The sequence below is a fragment of the Panthera leo genome, chromosome B2 (assembly GCF_018350215.1).
Source record: "Panthera leo isolate Ple1 chromosome B2, P.leo_Ple1_pat1.1, whole genome shotgun sequence".
Classification (NCBI taxonomy): domain Eukaryota; kingdom Metazoa; phylum Chordata; class Mammalia; order Carnivora; family Felidae; genus Panthera; species Panthera leo.
Window position 1 is genome coordinate 25,388,466 of NC_056683.1, and position 26,214 is coordinate 25,414,679.

General features: G+C 38.7%; 1 protein-coding gene across 1 annotated transcript in view; it reads right to left on the reverse strand.

Moving 5' to 3' along the window:
* RIPK1 (receptor interacting serine/threonine kinase 1) overlaps positions 1 to 25,140 on the reverse strand; it is a 75,219-nt gene extending 50,079 nt beyond the window's left edge. Inside the window, exon 1 of the mRNA XM_042938069.1 lies at positions 24,837 to 25,140. The gene's annotated coding sequence lies outside the window, so the exon portion shown is untranslated. The remainder of the gene's footprint in view (positions 1 to 24,836) is intronic.
* Positions 25,141 to 26,214: the final 1,074 nt, after the last annotated feature.

Sequence of the window (26,214 nt, forward strand, 5' to 3'; positions counted from 1 at the left end):
ACTCTCTCTCAAAAATAAATAAACATAATAATAAAAAAAAGAATGCATAAGTAAAAAGCTAATATGGTGGAGGGGTGCCTGGCTGGCTCAGTCAGAAGAGCGTCAGAAGAGCATGTGACTTTTGATCTCAATGTTGTGAGTTCAAGCCCCATGTTGGGTGTAGAGATTACTTAAAAATAAAATCTTAAAAAAAAATTACTATGGTGGAAATACAATAATATAAAACTTTTGACTAATCCAAAATGAGGCAAGGAAGGAGAAATAAAGGAACAAAGACAGATGGGACAAATAGATGGCTGATAACAATGTAAAAGACTTATATTCAATTATGTCAATAATAGTATTACGTGTAAACAGAGCACTGGAATTAAAAGACATGCCATGTGAAGAAAAATACAAAACCCAATTATACATTGTTCAAAAGACCCACATTTTAAATATATGGAATAAAAGTCTGAAAGTAGAATAATGGAAAAGATATGTAGTGTAAATACCAACTAGAAAAAAGTTGGCCTAACTATTCTAATACCAAGCAAAGTAGAATTTAAGGCAAGAGATGTTGCATAACAATAAAATGGTCAATTCCATGAGATTATATCACAATTCTAAATCTGTGCCTAACAAACATAAGAAGATATTAACAGAACAAAAAAAAGAAATGGACCCACATTAATAGTTGGTTATTTTAACAAACTTGTCAGTAATAGATAGAAAAAGCAGACCAAAAGATCAGTAAAGATCTAGAACTATGTAAATAACCCAAACAAACTGACCCAATTGACATATAGAAAACTAAACAACCTCAGAATAGCCATTCTTTTAAGTTCACATGAAACATTTACCAAAACAGACAATATCCTGCATGATAAATCAAGTCCCAACAAATTACTAAGGATTGAAGTCATATAGAATATATTTGCTGGCCACAGTAAAATTTAAACTAGATATCATTAACAGAAAGATAACTAGAAAATCCCCAAATATTCAGAAATTAAGCATCACAATTCTAAATCACTAATGAACCAAGAAAATATTAAAATAACAATCGGAAAATGTTTTGAACTAAATAATAATAAAAATATATACAACAAATTTTTGTATGTATGTGATGAAGATAAATCAGTGCTAAGAGGACTATTTTGGCCTCTAAATGTGTGCATTATAAAATAAGAAAGGTTAAAAATCAATTACTTGAGTTTCATCTCAAAAAGCTGAAAAATACAACAGCAAATTAAAGAAAATATAGTAAGGTTCTAATATGTATAAAAGAATAAATAATTGAAATAAAAAACAAACCGACAAAAGAGGAAATCAAGAAAAAAGTTGATCCCTTATAAAGATTAAAATCAATAATCCCTGAGCAAGATTGACCCAGTGGAGACAGAGAGAGAGAGAGAGAGAGAGAGAGAGAGAGATTAGAAATGAAAAAAGATGACATCAAGACAGAATTTTAAAGCATTAAAAAGAAAATAACAGATTATTATTAACCACCATATGCCATTAATTCAACAGTGTAGATGAAATGCACAAATTTCTTGAAAAACACAACTTGCCAAAACTGATCTAAGAAGAAATAGAACATTGGAATAGTCCTATATCTGTTGAATAAGTTGAATGCATCTTTAAAAATCAAAGAAAACACCACACCCAAATGACTTCACTGGTGAATTTGAGATGGAATAGTTAGGGAAACCCAAAATCAATAGAAGAAAGGGAAAAAAAGGAAACTAGAGGAAGCTGAAGCCTCTCGAACTTAACAGCTATAGCAAGCATTAAACATGGCCCAATTTATAGATTAACATAAAACCTCTTACTAATGACCTGATTACATAATTTCCTCTTGTCCATAATTTATGCCTGGTCCATCATGTGCACTGTGAATAAAAAATTGTAAGGCATGCTACAAGTCAAAAATAAAGACAGTCCAAAGAGATAAAACAAACAGCAGGACCAGAGTCAGATATGAAAACATTTTGGAATTATCAGTCAGGGAATTTAAAATAACTATGCTTAATATGTTACAGGATCTAATGGGTAAAGTAGACAACTTGCAAGAACAGATGAGTAATTTAAGTAGTGAAATGGAAACTTTATGAAAAAAATCAAAGACAAATGTTAGAAATCAAAACACTAACAAGTGAAGAATGCCTTTGATAGGCTCATCAGAATGAACATGACCAAGGAAAGTGAGCTTGAAGATCTATCAATAGAAACTTTCCAAACTGAAATGCAAAGAGGGAAAAAAAAAAGATGAAAAAAAAATCTAAGAATTGTGGAACAATGATAAAAGTTGTAATATATATGTAATTGGAACACCAGAAGGAAAAGAGAGAAAAAATCAGAAGGAATATTTTCACTAATAATGACAGAAATATTTCCAAAGTTAATTGTATACACCACACCACATATCCAGGAAGCTCAGAGAATTCCAAAAATTACACATACACATATAATATTCAAATGTAAAAAACAAAGACAAAATGAAAACCTTGAAAGGTTCAAACTTAAGTGACCATTGACTAAGTATAAAGTGCTACCTATTTACAATGTTATATATGAACCTCATGGTAACCACAAATCCAAAACCTATAATACATGCACAAAAAATAAAGAGAAAGAAAGCCACACCTAACACTACAGAAAGCCATCAATCATAAAGAAAAAGAGCAAGAGAAGAAGAAAGGAACAGAAAACTACCAAAACAACCAGAAAACAATTAACAAAATGAAGTTAAATTTCAGATAAAAGTGTTTTCCATCAGCAGTGGGCTGTGACGGGGCACCTGGGTGGCTCAGTTAAGCATCGACTTCAGCTCAGATCATGATCTCACAGTCTGTGAGTTCGAGCCCCACGTCGGGCTCTGTGCTGACAGCTCAGAGCCTGGAGCCTGCTTCGGATTCTGTGTCTCTCTCTGTCTGCCTGCACTCTGTCTGTCTCTCTGAAATAAATATTTTTTTAAATTTTTTTTTACATTTATTTATTTTTGAGAGACAGAGAGACAGAGCACAAGTGGGGAGGGGCAGAGAGACAAGGAGACAGAATCCGAAGCAGGCTCCAGGCTCTGAGCTGTCAGCAGAGAGCCCGATGCAGGGCTTGAACTCACAAACCGTGAGATCATGACCTGAGCTGAAGCTGGACGCTCAACCAACTGAGCCACTCAGGCGCCCCTAAATAAATATTTTTTTAAAAAAGAAGAAGAAAAGAGAATGCAATGGTCCAAAATCTTTGGCACAAAGCAAAAACAGTTCTAAGGGGGAAATTTATATTAATATAGGCTTACCTCAAGAAATAAGAAAAATCTGAAACAGTCTAACGTTATATCCAAAGGAACCAGAAAAAAAAAAAAGAAGAAATAAAACCTAAGGTTAGTAGAAGGAACAAAATAGTAAAGAGCAGAGCATAAATAAACGAAATAGACTTAAAAAATGATAGAAAAGATTAATGAGGGGCAGCTAAGATGGTGGCATAGTAGGAGGACCCTAGGTGTGTCTTGTCACTTAAACAGCTAGATCACTGTCAAATCATTCTAAATACTCAAGAAATCAACCTGAGGACTGTCAGAACAAACTCTACAACTAGAGGGAGAGAAGAGGCCATATCTTCTCTAAGAAGGCCATATGTAAGAAATGTAGATATATGGTCTGGGGGAGAAAGAGATCTTGAGTGCTATGGAGGGGAGGGAGACCTGATCTTGGAGAAAGGTGAGAGATACTGGAGTGCACAGAGATATGCACAAGGAGAACATTGGCTTTGGAAGATGAGAGGGGCTGATTTTCATGAGTTTTTGCAATGAGCAGGACTCAAAGCCTGGAATTTTAGAGGATGGTGGGCTTGGCTAGAATAGTGAACTGAGGGCACTGCCCTACTCCTGGAGAGAGGGCATACAAACAAACCTGGGGCAGACAGCATGATCTGAGGATCACTTAGGCTGCATGAAGAGAGACTGTTCACTCTTCTTGGATCACATCTATTAGAGATGGCTTTCACAGAGCTGCCTCTCCAGGGAAAAAAGAGCCAGTGAGCTCCATTTCCATCCCCCATTCCTCAGCATAGGTGTAGAGACACCTTTTGAGGGTCGCTAACCAGCACATTGGCTGTTTAGCCTGCTTTGCTCAAAATTCCATGCTCCAAGTCCCATGCCCCTGTGCTCTGGTGCAACTGCCTTTCTGGGTCAAACCTGCATGGCAAGACTCCCCCAGAAGACCAGTGCAAGTCCACACCACATCAAGTCCCTAAAATTTGGAGTTTTAAAAGTCAGCAAGTTTGGTTGGGATAGAGCCCAAAGAGCACTGCACTGCTCCAGGCAGGCAAGCAACCTGGAGACAGCATGAAAACAGTGATCTGAAAAATGCTGGGATGCATGAGGGGAAATGATTCCCTCTTCTGAGAGTGGATCCTTGAGAGCAGCAAGCATGGAGTCCCCTCTCTGGGGACAAGGGAGCTGGCTGGTGCCATGTCTCTTCCCCACCCTGCAGTATAAACCCACTTCAGTAAATAGCACGCTGGCTTCCTAACCTGCTTACACCAAGCCCCATCCCCTTGCACTCTGCTTGTAATTCTTTTCTTAGGCAAATGTGCCTAAGACCAAGTGAAGTAGTGAGTTCCTTCCCCAGAAAACCAGCAAAAAACCCTGCATGCACCACATCCACCGACCATAGAGTTCTGCAAGGCTTCAGTTCTAGTGGAAGTATCATCAAGTCTCATTTAACAAGTAGACCAGAGCACACCTAATTAAAACTCACCATACTCTGGCCTAGGTCTAAACACTGTCCACCGCAGGCAAGAAGAGCCTCTGTGGATGACTGACCTGGGATAGAGCTGCCAAAACACAACAGCAGAGTGCATGCAGCACACATGAGACACTCCCTGAAATGCCAGACCCTAGAGACTATATGACCTCTTCATAAAGCCATTACTCTTAGGAGCAGGAGACATAGGAGCAGGCTTTTCTAACACATAGACCTAGACAAAATCCAAGATGGAGGAATTCATCCCAAATAAACAAGAAAAGATCACAGCCAAAGATCTACTTGAAACAGATATAAATAATAAAGCAACAATCATAAGGATACTTGCTGGGTTTGAGAAAAGCAATGAAGACATCAGGGAGACCCTTACCACAGACAGAAAGAAGTAAAAAAAAAAAAATCAGGCAGAAATAAACAGTGCAATAACTGAGATTCGAAATAGACTGAATGTAATGATCACAAGGATGGAAGAATCAGAGGAATGAATAAGTGTTATAGAAGATACAGTAATGGAAAATAATGAAGCTGAACAAAAGAGAGAAAGAATTATGGGTCACAAGAGTAGGTTTAGAGAATTCAGTTACACCATCAAAAGTAATAACATTCATATCATGGGAGTTGCAGAAGAAGAAGAGAGAGCAAAGAGGGAAGGAGGTTTATTTGAGGAAATAATAGCTGAGAACTTCCCTAATCTGGGGTAAGAAACAGACATCCATATCCATTGGGCACAGAGAGCTCCCATGAAAATCAACAAAAACAGGCCAACCCGAAGACATACTGTAGTTAAAAGTACAAAATATAGTGATAAAGAAAAAAATCCTATAAGCAATAAGACAAAAGAAGTTCCTAACTTACAAGGGAAGACCTATAAAGTTACTGCAGATCTCTCCACAGAAACTTGTCAAGCCGGAAAGGAGTGACATGATATATTCAACATGCTGAATGGGAAAAATATGCAGCCAAGAAAACTATCCAGCAAGGCTACCATTCAGAATAAAAGGAGAGATAGTTTCCCAGAGAAAAATTAAAGGAGTTTGTGACCACTAAGCCAGCCCTGCAAGAGATGTTAAAGGGGACACTTTGAGTGGGAAGGAAAGACAAAAACTGACAAAGACTAGAAAGGAACAGAGTAAAACTCCAGAAATGATGACAACATAAGTAATAAAGTGGCACTACATAATATCTATCAATAATTGCTCTGAATGTAAATGGGCTTAACGCTTCAATAAAAAGACAAAGGGTGTCAGAAAGGATAAACAAATAAGACCCATCTGTATGCTCCCTACAGGAGATTCATTTTAGACTTAAAGACACTTGCAGATAGAAAGTGAGGGGATGGAGAAACATTTATCATGCGAATGGATGTCAAAAGAAAGCTGGAGTAACAATACTTGTATCAGACAAACTAGATTTTAGACCAAAGAGATGAAAAAGGGCACTATATCATAATAAAGGGGATTATCCCAACAAGATTGAACAATTGTAAATATTTATGTCCCCAACTTAGAAGAACCCAAATATATAAAACAACTAATAACAAATATAAAATCACTTATTGATAATAATACAATAGTAAGGGACTGTAACACACCAATGGACAGATCATCTAAGTAGAAAATCAACAAGGAAACAATGGCTTTCAATGACACATTGGACCAGATATATTTAAAACATTTCATCCTAGGTGGCTCAGTCAGTTGAGCGTCCGACTTCAGCTCAGGTCATCATCTCACATCCATGAGTTCAAGCCCCACATCAGGCTCTGTGCTGACAGCTCAGAGCCTGGAGCCTGCTACGGATTCTGTGTCTCCCTCTCTCTCTGCCCCTCCCCTGCTCATGCTCTGTCTCTCCCTGTCTCAAAAATAACTAAAAACATTTAAAAAAATTTTTTAAGCATTTCATCCTAAAGCAGTAAAATACACATTCTTTGCAAGTGCACATGGGACATCCTCCAGAATAGATCACTTACTAGGTTACAAATCAGGCATCAACCAGTAGAAAAAGACTGAGATCATACCATGCATATTTTATGACCACAATGCCATGAAAACTTTTATAAGAGGGAAGTATATAGCAATACAAGTCTACCTTAAGAAGCAAGAAAAATCTCAAAACAAAACAAAACTAAACTAACCTTCCCTCTAAAGGAGCTAGAAAAAGAACAACAAAGACTAAAGTCAGCAGAATAAGGGAAATAATAAATGTTAGAGCAGAGATAAAAGACACAGAAACTAGAAACTAAAAAACAAACAAGCAGAACAGATCAGTGAAACCAGCTCTTTGAAAAAATTAATAAAATTGTTAAACTCCTAGCCACACTTATCAAAAAGAAAAGAGAAAGAGCCCAAATAAATAAAATCACAAATGACAGAGGAGAAATCACAACCAACATCACAGATATACAATTATGAGGGAACATTATGAAAAATTATATGCTAACAAATTGGACAATATAGAAGAAATTGATAAATTCCTAGAAACATATAAACTACCAAAATGGAAACAAGAAGAAATAGAAAACTTGAATAGACTGATAACCAGCAAAGAAATTGAATCAGCAATCAAAAATCTCCCAACAAACAAAAGTCCAGGGCCAGATGGCTTCCCAGGGGAATTCTACCAACATTTAAAGGGTTAATATCTATTTTTCTCAAACTATTCCAAAAAACAGAAATGGAAGGAAAATTTCCAAACTCAGTTTATGAGGCCAAAATTACCCTGATTCCAAAACCACAGACTCCACTAAAAAAGATAACTACAGGCCAATACAGGCCAATATCCCTGATGAAGATGGATGCAAAAATTCTCCATAAAATACTAGCAAATCAAATCCAACAGTATATTAAAAAATCATCCACCATGATCAAGGGGATGCAAGGGGTGGTTATTCCTGGGATGCAAGGGGTGGTTCAATATGTGTATACACACACACACACACACACACACACACACACACACATCTATAATGAAATACTACTTGGCAACAAAAAATAATGAAATCTTGCCATTTGTAATGACGTGGATAAAGCTAGTGTATTATGCTAAGCAAAACAAGTCCATCAGAGAAAGACAAATACCATATGATTGCATTCATATGTGGAATTTAAGAAACTCAACAGATGAACATGGGGGTGGGGGGAGAGGCAAACCAGAAAATTGACTCTTATGTATCGATAACAAACTGAGGTTTCCTGGGAGGGAGGTGGGCAGGGCAATGGGTTAAATGGGTGATGGGTATTAAATATTGTGATGAACACTGAATGTTGTATGTAAGTAATGAATCAGTAAATTCTACACCTGAAACTAATATTACACTGTATGTTAACTAAGTGGAATTTAAATAAAAACTTGAAAAAGAAAAAAAATTAAAACATATTAAAAAACACACACCAATTTTTCTCATACTCTTTCAGAAAATAGAGGAGGAAGGAACACTTTCTAACTCATTCTAGAAGGCCAGGATTACCTTGGTACCAAACCAAACAAAGATATCACAAGAAAGGAAAACTATAGACCAAAATCATTATACCTATTGATGCATAAATCATTACAAATATTTGCAAGCCTAATCTAACAGGATGTTAAAAGGATTATACACCATGACCAAGTGGTATTTTGCCCAGAAATGCAAGCATAGTTCAATATTTTAAAAATTAATCAACAGAACACAACACATTAATAGAATGAAAGATGGGGGGAACTGACCACGTAATCATATCAATAGATGTAGAAAAGGCATTTGAAAAAGTCCAGCACCAATTCATGACAAAAACACCCAGAAATTAGAAATTGCAAGAAACTTCCTCAACATGATAAACTGTGTTTATGAAAAGCCCACATGAAAATGATACTCACTGGTAAACAACTGAAATCTTTGGCAGTGTCTTAAAAAACTAACCACAGTCTCACCTATGATTCATTAATCATTCTCCTACTTATTTACCCAAATGAATTAAAAACTTATATACACACAGAAACCTTCATGGGATGTTTATAGCAGCTTGATTCATAATTACCCCAAACTGGAAGCAGCCAAGATACTCTTCAATAGGTGAAGAATAAATGATGGTATACCCATGCAATAGAATATTGTTTGGTAGCAAGAAGAAATGAGCTATCAAGTCACAGAAAGACATGGAGAGATTTTTTTTTTTATCATATAAATACTTGGTAGAACTTACCAGTAAAATCACATGGGCCTAGAGATTTCTTTTTCAGAAGACTTTTAACTATAAATTCAATTTTATTCAAGTTGTCTATTTCAGTTTGGGCACATTTTAGTAGTTTGTATTTTCAAACAATTGGGCCATTTCATTTAAAGTTTATGCGTGCAGAGGTGTTTGTAGTATGTTATTGCTATACTAGTTTTTAATAGCTACAGGTTTGTAGTGATCTCTCCTCTTTACTAATTATATCAATGATTTTTCTTCTCCTTTTCTGCCTCATGAGAAGCAGTTTAATTGATTTTTCCCATTATTTTCTGTGTTCAATTTCATAGATTTCTATTCTTATCTTTATTATTTTCTTCCTTCTATTCTGTTGGGTATATTTTGTACTTCTTTTTATTATTTCTTAAGGTGGAAGCTTGGATTATTGACTGAAGACCTTTCTTAATTTTTAATATAAGAATTGAATGCTAAAAATTTCCCTCTAAGCACTTCAGTAACTGAATCTCACACATTTTTATATGTTGTGTTTTCATTTTCACTCAGTCCAAAATAGTTTCTAATTTCTCTCAAGACTTTCTCTTTGAATCATGAATCATTTATAAACGTTATTTAATTTCAAAGCATTGATTTATTATTTTTTTCTTCTATTGATTTCTAGTTTTTTTAACATTTATTTATTTTTGAGAGAGAAAGGGAGACAGAGCATGAGCAGAGGAGGAGCAGAGAGAGGGAGACACAGAATCCGAAGCAGGCTCCAGGCTCTGAGCTGTCAGCACAGAGCCCAACTTGGAGCTTCAACTCACGAACCCTAAGATTATGACGTGAGCCAAAGTCAGATACTTAACTGACTGAGCCACCTAGGGACTCATTGATTTCTAGTTAATTCCATTATGGTCAGAGAATATTTTGGTACGATTTCAATTATTTAAAATTAAAAAAAAAAATTTAAACGTTTATTCATTTTTTTGAGAGACAGAGACAGAGCATGAGTGGGGGAGGGGGAGAGAAAGAGGGAGACACAGAATCTGAAGCACACTCCAGGCTCCAAGCTGCCAGCACAGAGCCTGAGCCTGACTCGGATCTTGATCCCATGAACCATGAGATGATGACCTAAGCCAAAGTCAGAAACTTAACCGACTGAGCTACCCAGGTGCCCCTCAATTATTTTAAATTTGTTATGACTCAGGATATGGTCTATTTCAGTTAATGTTCCATGTATACTCAAAAAGAATATGTATTCTGCTGTTGTTGGATGGAGTGTTATATGTGTAGATTACATCTAGTTGGTTGATGTATTTTGCATTTATTTCATCTTGCTGATTTTCAAACTCTAGTTCTATTACTGAGATAAATGCTTCCTGGTGAGAAATCTACAATTATTTGAAATGGTTTTCCCTTATAGGTAATACATTTTTTTCTGTTGGCTGCTTTCAAGATTTTTTTTTCTCCTTAGTTTTCAATGGTTTCATTATGGTATATCTGGGTATGAATTGCAGTGTATGCTGTTTGGTTTTGAATTAGTTGCATTATGTCTTTCACTAAATTTGGGAAGTTTTCAGTCATTATTTCTCTAAAAAAATTTTTTTAAGTAGGCTCCATGCCCAGCATGGAGCCCAACATGGGGTTTGAATTCATAACCCTGAGATCAAGACCTGATCTGAGATCAAGAGTCAGATGCCTAACTGACTGAGCCACACAGGTGCCCCTCTCCAAATATTTTTTGGCAGTGCACTCATTCTCCTCTTCATCTGGGACTCCAGTGACACCAGTCTTAGACCTTTTGTTATTGTGTCATAGGTGGTTGTGTTGCTGAGGCTGTGTTCATTTTTTTTAATCATTTTTTCTTGGGGAAGTTAAGATGGTAGAGAAGTAGAGGGATGTGAATTTCCATCGTCCTTCAAACACAGCTGTGTTGAGGTCAGAACACTTGGAACACCCAGGAAATCAGTCTAAGGAATGATAGAAAAATCTCCACAGGTGGAGGGAAACAGCTTGGTGGGACAGAGGTGCATGTATGCAAATTGGAGGAGACAATGGTGGCAGAAGGCACAGAGGGGAGGAAACCCCTTCTGTGAAGAGACAAAAGGGAGAGAAAGAGAGGCTGTAGAAGTGCAGTATTGTGTTAGGACAAGAGAAAACACTCTCCGGACCATGGACTGGAGAACAAGAAATATGAAGAGTGCCAAGTTCTACTTTGCAAACAGCCTTAGGAGCCAAGATTGGAGTTTTCAAAAGTGCACAACTTTCTCCCGACCGAAGCCACCATTGTGCACATGCCTGGAAGGGAGGGGAACGAGCCCAGGGCTCAATAACAATCTCAGGGGGGCACTGGGAGAGAACAGTCCCTTCCCTTGAGTACTGTGGAACAAGGGTATATTGCCCCCACAAGGACAAAAGACCCTACAGGCACCAGCCCATTGTGGTCCTTTATTGGCAGGACAGAGTGGTGCTACCCCAGATCCGGGTCTGTGAGGTGTGGTATCCTTTAACACATCAGTATTGAATCCCAGCTGAGTGTCTAGGAGGCACTGGGAGACTGTGGAGCAGGGCAGACTGACCGCCAGCACTATTCTGTGAGGGCGGCCTGAACAACATGGTTTGAGACACTTGTCAGGGGAGGAGAGATAGGGCTGTCGCCATTTTCTCCCCATCACCAACACAGAAGGCAGGGTTCAGGGAACAGGACAGCAGCTCCCAGTGGAGGCAGGACCGCTTACACCAACCCCAGCCCCTCTGTGCCTGGTAACTGCTTATCTACCGGAGTGGGACTGTCACTGACCCAACCAGACAGCCTCTCCTCCCGACCAGCACAGCCACCAGTCCCAGGCACCAAGAGACAACTGTCCTGTGGTTTTTTGTTTTGTTTTGTTTTGTTTTTTTATATATTAGTGTCTCTCTCTCTCTCTCTCTCTCTCTCTCTCTCCTTTCCTTGTCTTCTCTTTTCCCTTCTTTTTCTTTCTATCCTCCTCTTTTTTCCTTCCCCCTTTGGAATCAGGCTCATAGATTCTGATTTGATTTTTGGTATGTTTTTCTTTCTCTGTTTTGTTTGTTTATTGCTTTAATCAGGCATTTTTACTCTATTCTTTTTACACCTTTTCTGTATCTCCCTCTTCTTTATTTTCATTTCACTCTCTCTGTCTCTCTGGATTAATCCTTATAGTTTCTTTGATTCTCTATTTGGTCATTTTTTCCCACCCCTTTCATTTTTCTCTTTGTATGGTGTCAGGTGCCCTGCCCTTTCCTTTTTTTCCAGGGTTACTTCAACAAACAAGTCAAAGTACTCTTGGTGGAAGGTCCAAAGAATCCACCAATATGAGCAAGGAGAAGCTTTGTAGAACACTAACCAGTGGGCTAGTGCAGCCAAATATGCAACAACAGAGTGCCTACAACACACTCCAAAAAACACTTCCTGATGTGCCAGGCCCTGGACATTATATGACTGCTTTTTAGTATAGTAGTTCTTGCAGGTGAAGGACACATAACAAGCTATTAAAACACATAAAAGACAGAAACCTAGCCAAAATGATGAAATAGAAGAATTCTCGTCAAAAGAAAATCCATGAAGAAATTACAGCCAGAGAATTGGTCAAAACAGATATAAACAATATATCTGAACACAAATTTAGAATAACAGTCATAAGACAAATAGCTGAGCTTGAAAAAAGCATAGAGGACAGCAGAGAATCTATTGCTGCAGAGATCAAAGACCTAAGAAATAGTCACAATGAATAAAGAAATGTTATAAATGAGTGCAAAATAAACGAGATACAGTGACAGTGAGGATGGAAGAAGCAGAGGAGAGAATAGGTGAAATAGAAGACAAAATTATGGAAAATGATGAAGCTGAAAAAAGTGGGAAAGGAAATTACTAGACCATGAGGGGAGAATTAGAGACCTAAGAGATTCAATGAATCAAAATAATATGCATATCATATGAGTTCCAGAAGAAGAAGAAGGGAGAGAAAGGGGAAGAAGCTTTATTTGAACAATTATAGCTGAGAACTTCCTTAATCTGGGCAAGGAAACAGGCATCCAAGTCCAAGAGGCATAGAGAAGTCCCTTCAGAATCAACAAAAACAGATTAACACCATGACATATCATAGTGAAACCGGAAAAATACAAAGATAAAGGGAGAATTCTGAAAGCAGCTAGGGACAAACAGACCTTAACCTACAAGGGTAGACACATAAGAGCAATAAAAGACATGTCCACTGAAACTTGGCAGGTCAGAAGGGAGTGGAAGGAAATATTCAATGGGCTGAATAGGAAAAATGTGTAGCCAAGAATCCTTTATCCAGCAAGGCTGTCATTCAGAATAGAAGGAGAGCTAAAGGCTTTCTGAGACAAACAAAAACTAAAGGAGTTAATGACCACTAAACAAGCCCTGCAGAAGATCCTAAGGGGGACTCTGAGTGGAAAGCAGCAAAGACTACAAAGGACCAAAGACATCACCACAAGCACAAAACCTACAGTTAACACAATGACACTAAATCCATATCTTTCAGTAATCACTCTGAATGTAAATGGACCAAATGCCCCAATCAAAAGACATAGGGTATCAGGATGGATAAAAAAACAGATCCATCTGTATGCTGCCTCCAAGAGACAGCCTGAGGAAACCTTAAGATTGAAAGTGAGGGGATAGATAACCATCTATCATGCTACTAGATGTCAAAAGAAAGCTGGGTAGCCATACTTACATTAGACAAACTACATTTTTAAACAAAGACTGTAAGAAGAGATGAAGAAGGGTATTATATAATTAGGGGTCTATCCATCAAGAAGTGCTAACAATTGTAAATGTTTATGCCCCCAATGTGGGGCACCCAAATATGTAAATGAATTAATCACAAACATAAATAAATATATAGTTAATAATACTGTGATTGTAGGGGACTTTAATATTCCACTTACAGGAATGGACAGATCATCTAGGCAGAAAATCAATAAGGAAACAATGGCTCTGAATGACACATTGGACCAGGTGGACTTAACAGATATATTCAGAACATTTCATCCAAAAGTAGCAGAATACACATTCTTGAGTGCACATAGAACATTCTCCAAAATAGATCACATACTAAGTCACAAAACAGCCCTTGAAAAATATAAAAAGTTTGAGATCATAGCATGCATACTTTCAGATCACAATGCTATGAATCTTGAAATCAACCACAAGAAAAAATTTGGAAAGCCCCCAAATACATGGAGGTGAAAGAACATCCTACTAAAGAATAAATGGGTCAACCAGGAAATTAAAGAAGAAATTAAAAAATATATTGAAGCAAATAAAAATGAAAACATGACAGTCCAAGCCCTTTGGGATGCAGCAAAGGCAGTCCTAAGAGGAAAATACATTGCAATTCAGGTCTATCTCAAGAAGCAAGAAAGATCCCAAATACACAACCTAACCCCACACCTAAAGGAACTAGAAAGGCAGCAGCAAAGAAAGCCCAAAGCCAGGAGAAGAAGAGAAATATTAATGATTAGAGCACAAATAAATAATATAGAATCCAAAAAATAGTAGAACAGATCAATGAAACTAAGAGCCAGTTTTTTGAAAGAGTAAATCAAATTGATAAACCCCTAGCCAGATTTCTCAAAAAGAAAAGAGAGAGGACCCAATTAGATAAAATCGCAAATGAAAGAGAGGTCACAACCAACACCATAGAAATACCAGAAATACAAATGGTTATTAAGAATACTATGAAAAATTGAGGCACCTGGGTTTCTCAGTCAGTTAAGCATCCGACTTTGGCTCAGGTCATGATCTTGCAGTTTTTGAGTTCAAGCCCCACGTCGGGCTCTGTGATGACAGCTCAGAGCCTGGAGGCTGCTTCAGATTCTGTGTCTCCCTCTCTCTCTGCCCCTCTCCACTTACTCACTGTCTCTCAAAAAAATAAATAAACATTAAAAAATTTTAAAAAAAGAATGCTATGAAAAATTATATGTCTACAAACTGGACAATATGGAAGAAATGGACAAATTCTTAGACACTCAGACACTACCAAAACTCAAACGGGAAGAAATAGAAAATTTGAACAGACCCATAACCAGCAAAGAAATTGAATCATTTATTAAAAATCTCTCAACAAATAAGAGTACTAGGAAAGATGCCTTCCTAGGGGAATTCTACCAGACATTTAAAGCACAGTTAACATTTTTCTCAGACTGTTCCAAAAAACAGAAATGGAAGGAAAGCTTCCAGACTTATTCTATGAAGCCAGCATTACCTTGATTCCCAAACAAGACAAAGACCCCACTTAAAAGGGGAATTACAGACCAATATCCCTGATGAACATGGATGCAAAAATTATCAACAAGTTACTAGCAAATCTAACTCAACAGTATATTAAAAGAATTACTCACCATGATCAAGGGGATTCATTCCAGGGCTGTAGGCCTGGTTCAAATCAATCAACATGATACATCACATTAGTAGAAGAAAGGATAAGAACCACATGATCCTGTCAATGGATGCAGAAAAAGTATTTGACAAGATATAGCATCTTTCTTAATAAAAACCCTCAAAAAAGTTGGGATAGAAGGAACATAACTTAGCATCATAAGAGCCATATTTGAAAGGCCCACACTTAATGATCATACTCAATGGGGAAAAACTGAGAGTTTTTTCCCCTGAGATCACAACAGGGATGTCCACTCTCATCACTGTTGTTTAACATGGTATTGGAAGTCATAGCCCCAGCAATCAGAAAACAAAATGAAATAAAAGGCATCCAAATTGACAAGGAAGAAGTCAAACTTTCACTCTTTGAAGATGGCATGATACAATACATGGAAAACCCAAAAGGCTCCACCAAAAAACTACTAGAACTGACCCATGAATTCAGCAAAGTTGCAAGATATAAAATCAATGTACAGAAATCGGTTGCATATCTATACACCAATAATGAAACAGAAAAAATAGAAATCAAGGAATCGATCCCATTTACAATTGCACCAAAAACATAAGATATCTAGGAATACCTAACCGAAGAGGTAAAAGATCTATATGCTGAAAACTATAAAAAGCCTATGAAAGAAATTGAAGAAGACACAAAGAATTGGAAAAACATTCCATGCTCATGGACTGGAAGAATAAATATTGTTAAAAAGTTAATACTACCTAAAGCAATCTACACATTCAGTGCAGTCCCAATCAAAATAGCGCCAGCATTCTTTATAGAGCTAGAACAAACAATCCTAAAATCTATATTTAAGACCCTGAATAGCCAAAGTAATGTTGAAAAAGAAAACCAAAGCTGGGGACATCCCAATCCTGGACTTTAGCCTGTATTACAAAGTTGTAATCATCAGAACAGTATGGTACTGGCACAAAAACAGACACATAGACCAATAGAGTAGAATAGAGAACCCAGAAATGGACCCAAAAATATATATGGCCAACTAATTTTTGTCAAAGCAGAAAAGATTATCCAATGGAAAAAAATAGTCTCTTTAGAAAATGGTGCAGAGAGCTGGACGGTAACATGCAGAAGAATGAAACCGGACTGCTTTTATACCCAATACACAAAAATAAGTTAAAAACGGATGAAAGGCCTAAATTTAAGACAGGAAGCCATCAAAATGCTACCGGGGAAAACAGGCAGCAATCTCTTTTATCTCAGCTGCAGCAACTTCTTACTTGACCTGTCTCTGAAGGCAAGGGAAATAAAAGCAAAAATGAACTATTAGGACCTCATCAAGATAAAAAAGATTCTGCATGGCAAAAGAAACAATCAACAAAACTAAAAGGCAACTGATGGAATGGGAGAAGATATTTGCAAATGACATATCAAATAAAGGGTTAGTATCAAAAATCTATAAAGAACTTACCAAACTCAACACCCGAAAAACAAATGATCCAGTAAAAAATGGGCAGACGATATTGATGAGGGAAACAAAGGGAAGAGAAATGTAGCTTAAATTAAATCTCTTTACAGCTTGCAGCCCACTGATACACACCTGAAACCTGCAGAGCATGACCTTCTTCAAAAACTCATGGCTGGCTTACTTCCTTAATGTTTTTGTTTCATTAAAGACTAAAAGTAACCTTATCTTAACAGTATCTAGCCCCTTAAGGTTCTAAAAGCCTTGCTTTCAAATTCCTTAGAGACTTACCCTATCCCTAACCACCACTAACGTAAAAGTATATAATCAGTCACTCCTCACAACCTCAGTGCAGCTCTTTCTGCCCATGGGTCCTGTCCCCAAGTTTTAATAAAATCACCTTTTTGCACCAAAGACATCTCAAGAATTCTTTCTTAGCTGTTTGCTCAAGGACCCTGTCAACATGAATAGACACTTTTCCAAAGAAGACATCCAGATGGCCAACAGGCACATGAAAAGATGCTCAATATTGCTCATTATCAGGGAAATACAAATCAAAACCACATTGAGATACCAGCTCACACCAGTCAGAATGACTAAAATTAACAACTCAGGAAACAACAGATGTTGGTGAGGATGTGGAGAAAGGGGAACCCTCTTGCACTGTTGGTGGGAATGCAAAATGGTGCAGCCACTCTGGAAAACAGTGTGGATGTTCCTCAAAAAATTAAAAATAGAATTACCCTACAACCCAGAAATAACACTAGTAGGAATTTATCCAAAGGATACATGAGTGCTGATTTGAAGGGGCACATGCACCCCAATGTTTATAGCAGCGCTATAAATAATAGCCTAATTATGGAAAGAGCCCAAATCAGTTGTCCATCAACCAATGAATGGCTAAAGAAGAACTGGTGTGTGTGTGTGTGTGTGTGTGTGTGTGTGTGTGTGTGTGTGTGTGTAGTACTCAGTGATGAAAAAGAATGAAATCTTGCCATTTGCAACAATGTGGATGGAATGGAGGGTATTATGCTAAGCAAAATAAGTCAGTCAGAGAAAGATGGATATCATATGATTTCACTCTTATGTGGAATTTGAGAAACTTAACAGATGACCATAGGGGAAGGGAAGGAATAAAAAGATAAAAACAGAGAGGGAGGCAAACTATAAGAGACTCTTAAGTACAGAGAACAAACTGAGGATTGATAGGGCTGGGGGATTGGTGGGTGGGGAAAACGGGTGATGGGCATTGAAGAGAGCTCTTGTTGGGATGAGCACTGGGTGTTGTATGTAAGTGATGAACCATGGGAATCTACTCCTGAAGCCAAGACTGCACTGTATGTTAGCTAACTTGACAATTAAAAAAAATCATTTTATCTGTTATTCAGATTGGATACTTTCTGTTGATCTATCTTCAAAGTCACTGACCTTCCCCCTTGTGTTTCCATTCTGATACTGAGATAGTATTTTGGCTCTTGTATTTTTCTGTTCTAAAATTTCCATTTGTTTCTTTTTTGTCTTCCATTTATTTACTGAGACTTTTTACTTTTCCACCTCTTTCTAGAGTATTTGTGACTGGTCACTGGAGCTACTATAAAGTCATTGTCAGATCACTCCAACATCTGTGTCATCTTGGTGTTAGCATCTCTTGAGTTCCTTTTCCCACGCAAGTTGAGATTTTTCTGGTTCTTCGAATACCCAATATTCAATTTTGGATTCTATTCCGGCTACTTTGAAGATTATGTTATGAAACTCTGGGTTTTATTTGAATTTCATCAAGAATGTTATTATTTTTGTTTTAGCAGGTAATCAACCCAGTTAGGTTCGGGCCAGTTGTTTCAACATGCTTTCAGTGGGTTGTGGTTTCTATGCCATTTCAGTTCTCACATCCTTTGCAACGCTGTTGGGATTTGTCTCATGTGTATGCCACCCATGACCAATCTGTGATCTGAGCAATTGTCTATCTATAGTTCAGTTCCCAAAGTATTTGGTATGCTGATTGGGATCAGATCCCCAGGTCTGCAGCTTAAAGGTGAGCCCAGGAGTTCAAACACAACTTTACGGTGTGGTTTCCCTGCACTCCCCTCTCCCTCTCCATGCCCTCCGCAGTATTTTCTGTTTCTATAGGACTTCTGTTTCCAGACTTCAGGCAGAAAGCTGGCACTTTAATTGCCCCATTCTGCCACATGCTTCTCCAAGTGCACCCCTGTCTGGAGCCAAGAAATGGGAGAACAGGGAGAAGAAGAAAGCGATAGGATTTGGTTCCTGTGTCTTGGTACCACAGAGTCACTGATTTGACAGGAAGGGTTTATTTCTTCAGGGTTTGGGCAATTGCAAGCTCCTTTTGTTGCCATTTCAGGATTGCTTGCAGGCTGGAATGTCAGAGAAAAAAGAAAAGAAAAAAATGGGAGATTTCGCAGTTTCCCTGAACATTAACAATTCCCTATCCTTCCAATCAAGCCAGAACTAGAGGGCTTCCCCTGGAGATGTTTCTGTCTTCAACCGACAACTCAGAATGTTTGGCTGTGTTGAGTTCAGGCTGAGAGATACTGAAGGGGAAAAAAGGACAAAACATTGTCAGGTTGGTAGTACTTTGAATTCTGGTCTTCCCCATTCCACCTGCTACTGTTTACTTTTTAGACTCCTGTAATAGTTGCTTTAAGCATTTTTCCAGGCTTTATACTACATTCAGTGGGAGACACAGGGTGGACCATGCTTATTTTATCTAATCCAAAACCACAAAGCCAAACAAAACTTCATGTCTAGATTGTTTTACTAGAAAGTTTTACCAAACAAATGATTTCATTCAAGGAGCAAATGATTTCATTCTTAATCAAGTTAATACATAGTGTAGAGAAGGAGGCTTCACTCCCAAACTCACTTTTTTGAGATTAAGCTTCATATTAAAATCTGACAAGGACAGAAGCAGAAAGAAAATTACAGGCTAATCTAATGCATCAACATAAATGTAAAACTTCAAAGCCAACTACTAGCAAACAGAATTCATCAAAATGAAAACAAGATAATACATAATGGCCAAAGTAAGTTTCCTAGGAATGCAAGTTTCATTTAAAATTAGGAAAACAATCACTAAAATTTACAACATCAACAGATAAAAATTAAAACATGATTATTTCAATATATGCCTACAAGTATTTGATAAAGTCAACAACCATTCTTCATACTAATAGTGAGTCCTCAAAAGTTTTCACAGTAAGATTAGTAACAAGATAAGTAAGGGTGACCATTTATTATACAGGAGGTATCCCTTACTACACAAAAAGGCAAAAATAGGACAAGAATTGAGAAAAAAGACACAAATGATCATTATTCACAGACAAGTGATGCCTAATGGATATAAAAGCTCCCAATGCACTCCCTGTGATTTGTAGGAAGTATGGGAGGATTTGGGAGGCATCTCTGACAAAGGAAAGAAGCCAACAGAGGAAATAAACCAGCAGGAAGAGGGGAGAATTCTCCTCCTTAAATTTCCAAAAACTGATATTGGAATGTGTTTTCTGCCCAGTGCCTATCTGTGAATATATGAACATACATACATAAACGACAAGAGCACAGAACGATACTAAAGAAAACATTGCCACACTAACAAAATTATATTTATTTTTTCATGCCTTTTTAAAGTCTTCATGCTTTATGCCTAGTTGTTACTTTGTTGTTGGGAAAGGCAATCCATCAAGGGTGGATTGCTCCCTGCACGTTCTTTCTGAGTACGCCAAGAATGCTTGAATGCCCTTTGCCTGGGCTATTTCTCAGGGTTGTGTTTGCAGTGGGCAGCTTCAATAGATGAGTTAACATCTCTCCCCAAGAAAGAGCAAGCTTGTATCTGCTTTTTGTAAAAGCACTAAATCCCCCAAGCTCAGTGTTCCTCTCCTAAATTTCAACGCTCTGGTTGTGAAGGCATCCATGAAGTACGTTTTGCAGTGCCTTCATAGGACACGGGTGGCATGGGAAACCAACACAAAAGAATATGATAAGCTCTACCTACTGCTTTTTCTGTCAGTAATGAAGTCCTCTGTCTCTGGCCAAAAGTCTAATGTCTTCTGCCAGCATCCATGAAATAGGATGTAACAGACAAATAATTTGTTAGTTTGTAAGTAAGGTAAAATCCTAGAACTTGCACAACTCTTGACAATTATATTGCCCTGGTTTACTTATTTCTTGTGTGCAACACTTTCCATGACCAGGTTTTATAGGTTGTGCATAAGGACATATAATTTTCCTGTTAAGTTTATAATGTTACATCAAAGTGATACAACATAATTTGCTTAATCAAATGCATATTTATGATTCTTTTCATTAAAAAATCTATAACAGTATTTTTTAAATAATTTCTTAGGATAAATTCTCAAGAATGAAGTTAAAGTATTAAATGTAATGAATATCTTCTTCACAAATTGTCCCATTACTTCCTGAAAGAAAAAATTAGTAATAGAAAATATAGCCCATAAGAGAGTCATTTTAGACCTAAAGACACCTACCTGCAGATGGAAAGTGAGGGGATGGAGAAACATTAATCATGCAAATGGATGTCAAAAGAAAGTTGGAGTAGCAATACCTATATCAGACAAACTAGATGTTTTTTGTTTTTGTTTTATCCTGCTTTGGTATCAGATAGTATTGGCCTCATGGAATGATTTTGAATGTGTCTCCTCTATTCTATTATTTGTAAGATTTTGATAAAGATTTTCATTATTTTGTTTAATGTTTGGTGGAATTCACCAGTGAAACCATGTGGTCTTGGGCTTTTATGTGCTGGGAGATTTTTCATTTCTAATTCAACTTTCATTCATGTTATTGGTCTAAGAAGATTTCCTATTTCTTGGATTCAAGATCAATGATTCAGTCTTGGTGACTTGTGTGTGTTTAGGAATTATGTGGGTTTTTTTCTAACTTATCTGATTTGTTAGTATATAATTGCTTATAGTAAGTTACCACACTGTATATTTCTGTGGTTGGTTATCTGTTGTATTGTTTTCTCTTCCATTTCTCATTTTGGTTTTTGGGTCTTCTCTCTTTTGTTTCTTAGTTAATATAGTTAAAGCATTACCAATTTATGTTTTTGGAAAAACTGATCATTACCTTCAATGTTATGTTATTGTTTATTCTGGTCTCTATTTTATTTATTTCTGATTTTTCTTTGTAATTTCCTTCCTCTACTAAAGTTCAGTTAAGTTTCTCCTTTTTCTAGTTCCTTGTAGTGTCATGTTAAGTTGTTCATTTAAACATTTTTTCTTTTCTTTTTTTTTTTTTAACATTTTTCCATTTTTTTGAGAGAGACACAGAAGTGCAAGTGGGGAAGGGGCAGAGAAAGAGGGAGACACAGAATCTGAAGCAGGCTCCAGGCTCTGAGCTATCAGCACAGAGCTCGGTGCAGGGCTCAAAACCATGAACCTCAAGATTATGACCTGAGCTGAAGATGGACGCTTAACCAACTGAGCCACCCAGGTGCCCTTGGGCTACTTATTTATTATGAAACTTTTACCCACATCATTAAATGTAGCGGTCTGATTCTAATCAGGAGACAGAGAGCACACAGTAGCGCAAACAGGAGTATAATATAAAGAACTATTAACTACAAGAAAAGAGTGACCACAAGATATAAGACAACTCTTTAAGGTTCCTTCAGGCTGAGGGAGAGAGTGCCACAGAAGGACAGACAGTGGTTGGTTCAAACCTGTTGGAGAAAGTATGGCTCAGCCCACACATGGCAAAGAAATTTGCTGGTTTGTTCACGCTGGTGTTGGACTGAAGTTGCTGGGTGAGTAGTAGGCCCCTGGGGGATGCAGGCAAATGGGCAGCATCTGCAAAAGGGGGCTCTGCTTTCCCTGCAGAGAGAACTATGGCAGCTTATTTGGCCTGTGGCAGGGCTCCCGCCAGCCCAGCATAGAGTCGGCCGTCACTATAAACCACCCGAGAGCCTCTTCCCCTGTCCTGGCCTGTCATCCCAGAGCCCTCTACCCCGGAAGCTTGCTTTAAAGGAGAAATGCTTAAAGGGATTCTGTTCATCATGCTGCAGATGTTAAAGGTGGCATTTGTGGCCAAGAGGCAATAAATTGATGACTGACACATTAAGTATATTCAACCAACTTTTCTGTAAGTTTTATTTAACTCCAGTCCCGTCCACCACTCTTTGGTGGGGTGACTGCATTGCAGGTTATCACCTAAAGTACCAGGGAGGTGTCCCGTGGGCGGGCGCTTCCTTCCCAATGCCTGTCAGTCTCTGGGCCCGCAGTGCCACCATCACTTGCCTTTCTTTGTCTGATGTGGCCTCAGGAGCAACACCTGAGGGGTGAGGACTTCAAATCCATGCAAGTGCAGCACATGGTGCTAAAGTCAGTCAGAAAATAACTGGTTAGAAGCCACTCCTCACATGTCCTCTGAGAAACAAACACCCCAAAGACGTTCCAGAAAGGTTAAATGCCTGTTAGCTAAAAATAAACTCCCCTTCAGTGTAAGGTCAGAAGCACTGGATATACAATGTTTCCTGTAATTAAGACACCTACGGCTTTGATTTCTGATTGTGGCAGGGACAAATTGTGGTGTAAGTATTAGTAAAGAGAGAGGACTGTTCTATGGTGAGAAGCCTAAGGCTCTTCACTCTGTATTTCAGTTCTTAAAACCATTAACCAACCTCCTTTCTAAGCATGCATACTCTCCTCCTAGAAAGAATGCCTGTCTTCTACCTTGTGTATGTGAAGACCAGCCTTCCTGAAAGCAATTGTAGGATAAGTGCACTTTGCTTTAGATCCCCTGAGGGACCAGACTCTCCTTGGTATCCATCGCCTGGGTTGCAACCTCAGCATGGGTATATCCTGTTGCCATACAGCAGAAAACACAGTGCAAAAGGTTTGCCTTCCACTCCATCCAAAAGGATTCAATGAGTCAGCTCTTAGGGACCTCATTAGAAGGCATTGTCAGGGAGCATCAAGGTTTTTCACAGGTGCCAGAAAGAGAACAATTAGGGCAGGACAGGCTATCATCTCCCAAACCTGGTCTTATCTCTATATTCAGAATCAGCTTTTTTTTTTTTTTTTTAATGTTTATTTATTTATTTCTGAGAGAGAGCGAGAGCAAGAAAGCCCACAAGCCCTGGCAATGGCAACACCAAAGAGACCCAGTTAACCAAAAAGATATGAACACTTGAGTTTGGTGGAAACCCTGTACACAGAGCTCATCTTTACTTTATCTAAAGATGAACTGATAATTATTCGGAATCAGTCCAGCCATCCTCTTCCACCAAGCAGATCAGACAGATTTGCCAGAAATTAGGCTATTTCCCTTCCCCCTGTTCTAAAGGGGCCACATCCAATGTGGTCATAGTAATGGGATTCCCTAGCAAGAGCCTCTTTATCAGATGTTCAGGGAAGGCTGTCGGTAGCTATGCTGGGCACTGGCGCTGGGCACTGGCTCTGGGCCGGCGGGGGGGGGGGGGGGCTGTCCTCTGCTCAAGCACAGGACAAATCAAGGATCCCATCAAGGGAGGGACCACAATAGAGTGCAAAATGGTCTTTCCTTTTCCATGCCTGGAATAATAGGTGGCTGGCTATCCTGGACTTGATCTGAGTAAGGTTCTAAAGTGCTATGTTAAAGGCTATGTTCCTATACTGGGTTTATATACTTGTATGAGACCTTCCTGTATGCCCACAGATGCCTCCACCTAAGCATTCACACTGACCAGCCTACAGCTTCAATACTGGGAGTCGGTCATGCAAGGTACTCTGTTTGTGGGTGAGGGCCATGTGTGTGGATATGAACATATCTCAGACTCCACTTGCAGTGTGGGAGGCAGCACAGCACAGAGGTTAAGAGCCTGGGCCCTTTGGCAGCAGACCCAGGGTGTGATCCTAGTTCCCAAATTCATTAACTGGGCTATTTTTTTTCTCTCTAGCATGGCCCCACCCCTCTTCTGTCTACAGGAATACTACTAACAGTCCCTACTTCCTAACCCTGTTGTATGGCTCAAATGACACACTTCTATAGAGTCTGTACCACAGCGTAGAGCACTGAGTAGCATTCTATAAATGTTAGACACTGTTATGAACAGTGGCCAATGAAACAATGAGCTTACCTTCTGGGCTAGGTGTTTGGGAACCCTCTGGGAGTGAAGCTGGAAGGCACCCATTCATCCAGTGTTAGAGGAAGACACAGAGTCCCCAGGCTCACTCCAGGACCTACCACCAGAGGGAAGCAAATGCACAGCCTGCTGTCTTCGCAGATCCAGTTGAGACCACAGTACCTGAGAGCATCAAATTGTCAGCTCTAGGAGCTTCACCAGGTGCTGGTTTAGATGGAGAAGGGCTTGGGGGCCCCGTTCACTTTCTGCAAGCACACACACACAGTGCTCGAGGATCCTGCAGTATACATTGCGTGGCTTCACCGCTCAGACCCGGCCAAGCCATGTGATTAGTCAATACTTTGGGGAAGTGTTGACTCACTCAGGCCACAACAACAAAAAAAGGAGCATGTGACAATCATCAGAGTAAACAAAGACAGTGAAGATTTTCCTTTCATTCTCCAGACTCGTCATGTAGATTGCTTGCTGTGAACTCAAATGACCCTTGATAATCTTGTCTTGGCAGTGCCAGGTCCAAGTTGGTTTGCAGCCTGGTCATGGAAGGAGCAGGGATAACATGAAGATAGCCACAGGGGACAAAAGACCCTCTAGCCATATTTAACCTGGAGTCTCAATTTAAAATTTGTGATCTTTTGTGGTTCTGACTACAGCAGTCAGTTGTGTGAGTACCATTTCTATGTGTCTTACACTACACTGCAATCAGAAGGTACAACAAACTTGAGATATCACCAGAATGGCTTCCCGAATCTTCTCTTCCTTCTCAATTACAGCTCTGACCAGAGACCTCTTCTTATAGCTTCCACCTGCTTCAACTCATACTTGAAGAGTCTGGGGCTCCAGAGAGATCCTGGGGAGAAATATGCCTTGCCCAGGTCTTCTCACTCCCAAGCCTAGTGGACAGCTCATGCAAATCAGAGATCATCCCCATCAGACAGGGGTTAGAATAATCCTGTCTCTTTGATTCCACATACATTCATTCATTGGAGTTCTAGTATGTGCTTGGCACTGTGGGATTTCCAATCCTGGTTCCCATGTTCGTGATGTGCACAATGTATTAGGGGGAACAGATCTGCCCAATCAACCCTGGAAAACAGAGTTCTCAGCCAGAATCATTCACAATCAATAATCAAAATCCAAGGCAATAATATGTGTATTTAACAGGTACAGCAAGTGTAGGAGGGCCCATTTGGGGTGGGCCAGGAAGACTTCTCAAACAGGACATTTTTGAATGGAATTTTGAAGGATGCCTAGGATTTTCCAGAGAGAAGAGTCCGAGAGATTGCCAGAACAAGGTCATTGTGGGCAAAGCATTTGATTGTGTTGAGAGATCTCTGCTGGAGCATGAGGTCCGTGTGTGCCAGGGCTGGGCTAT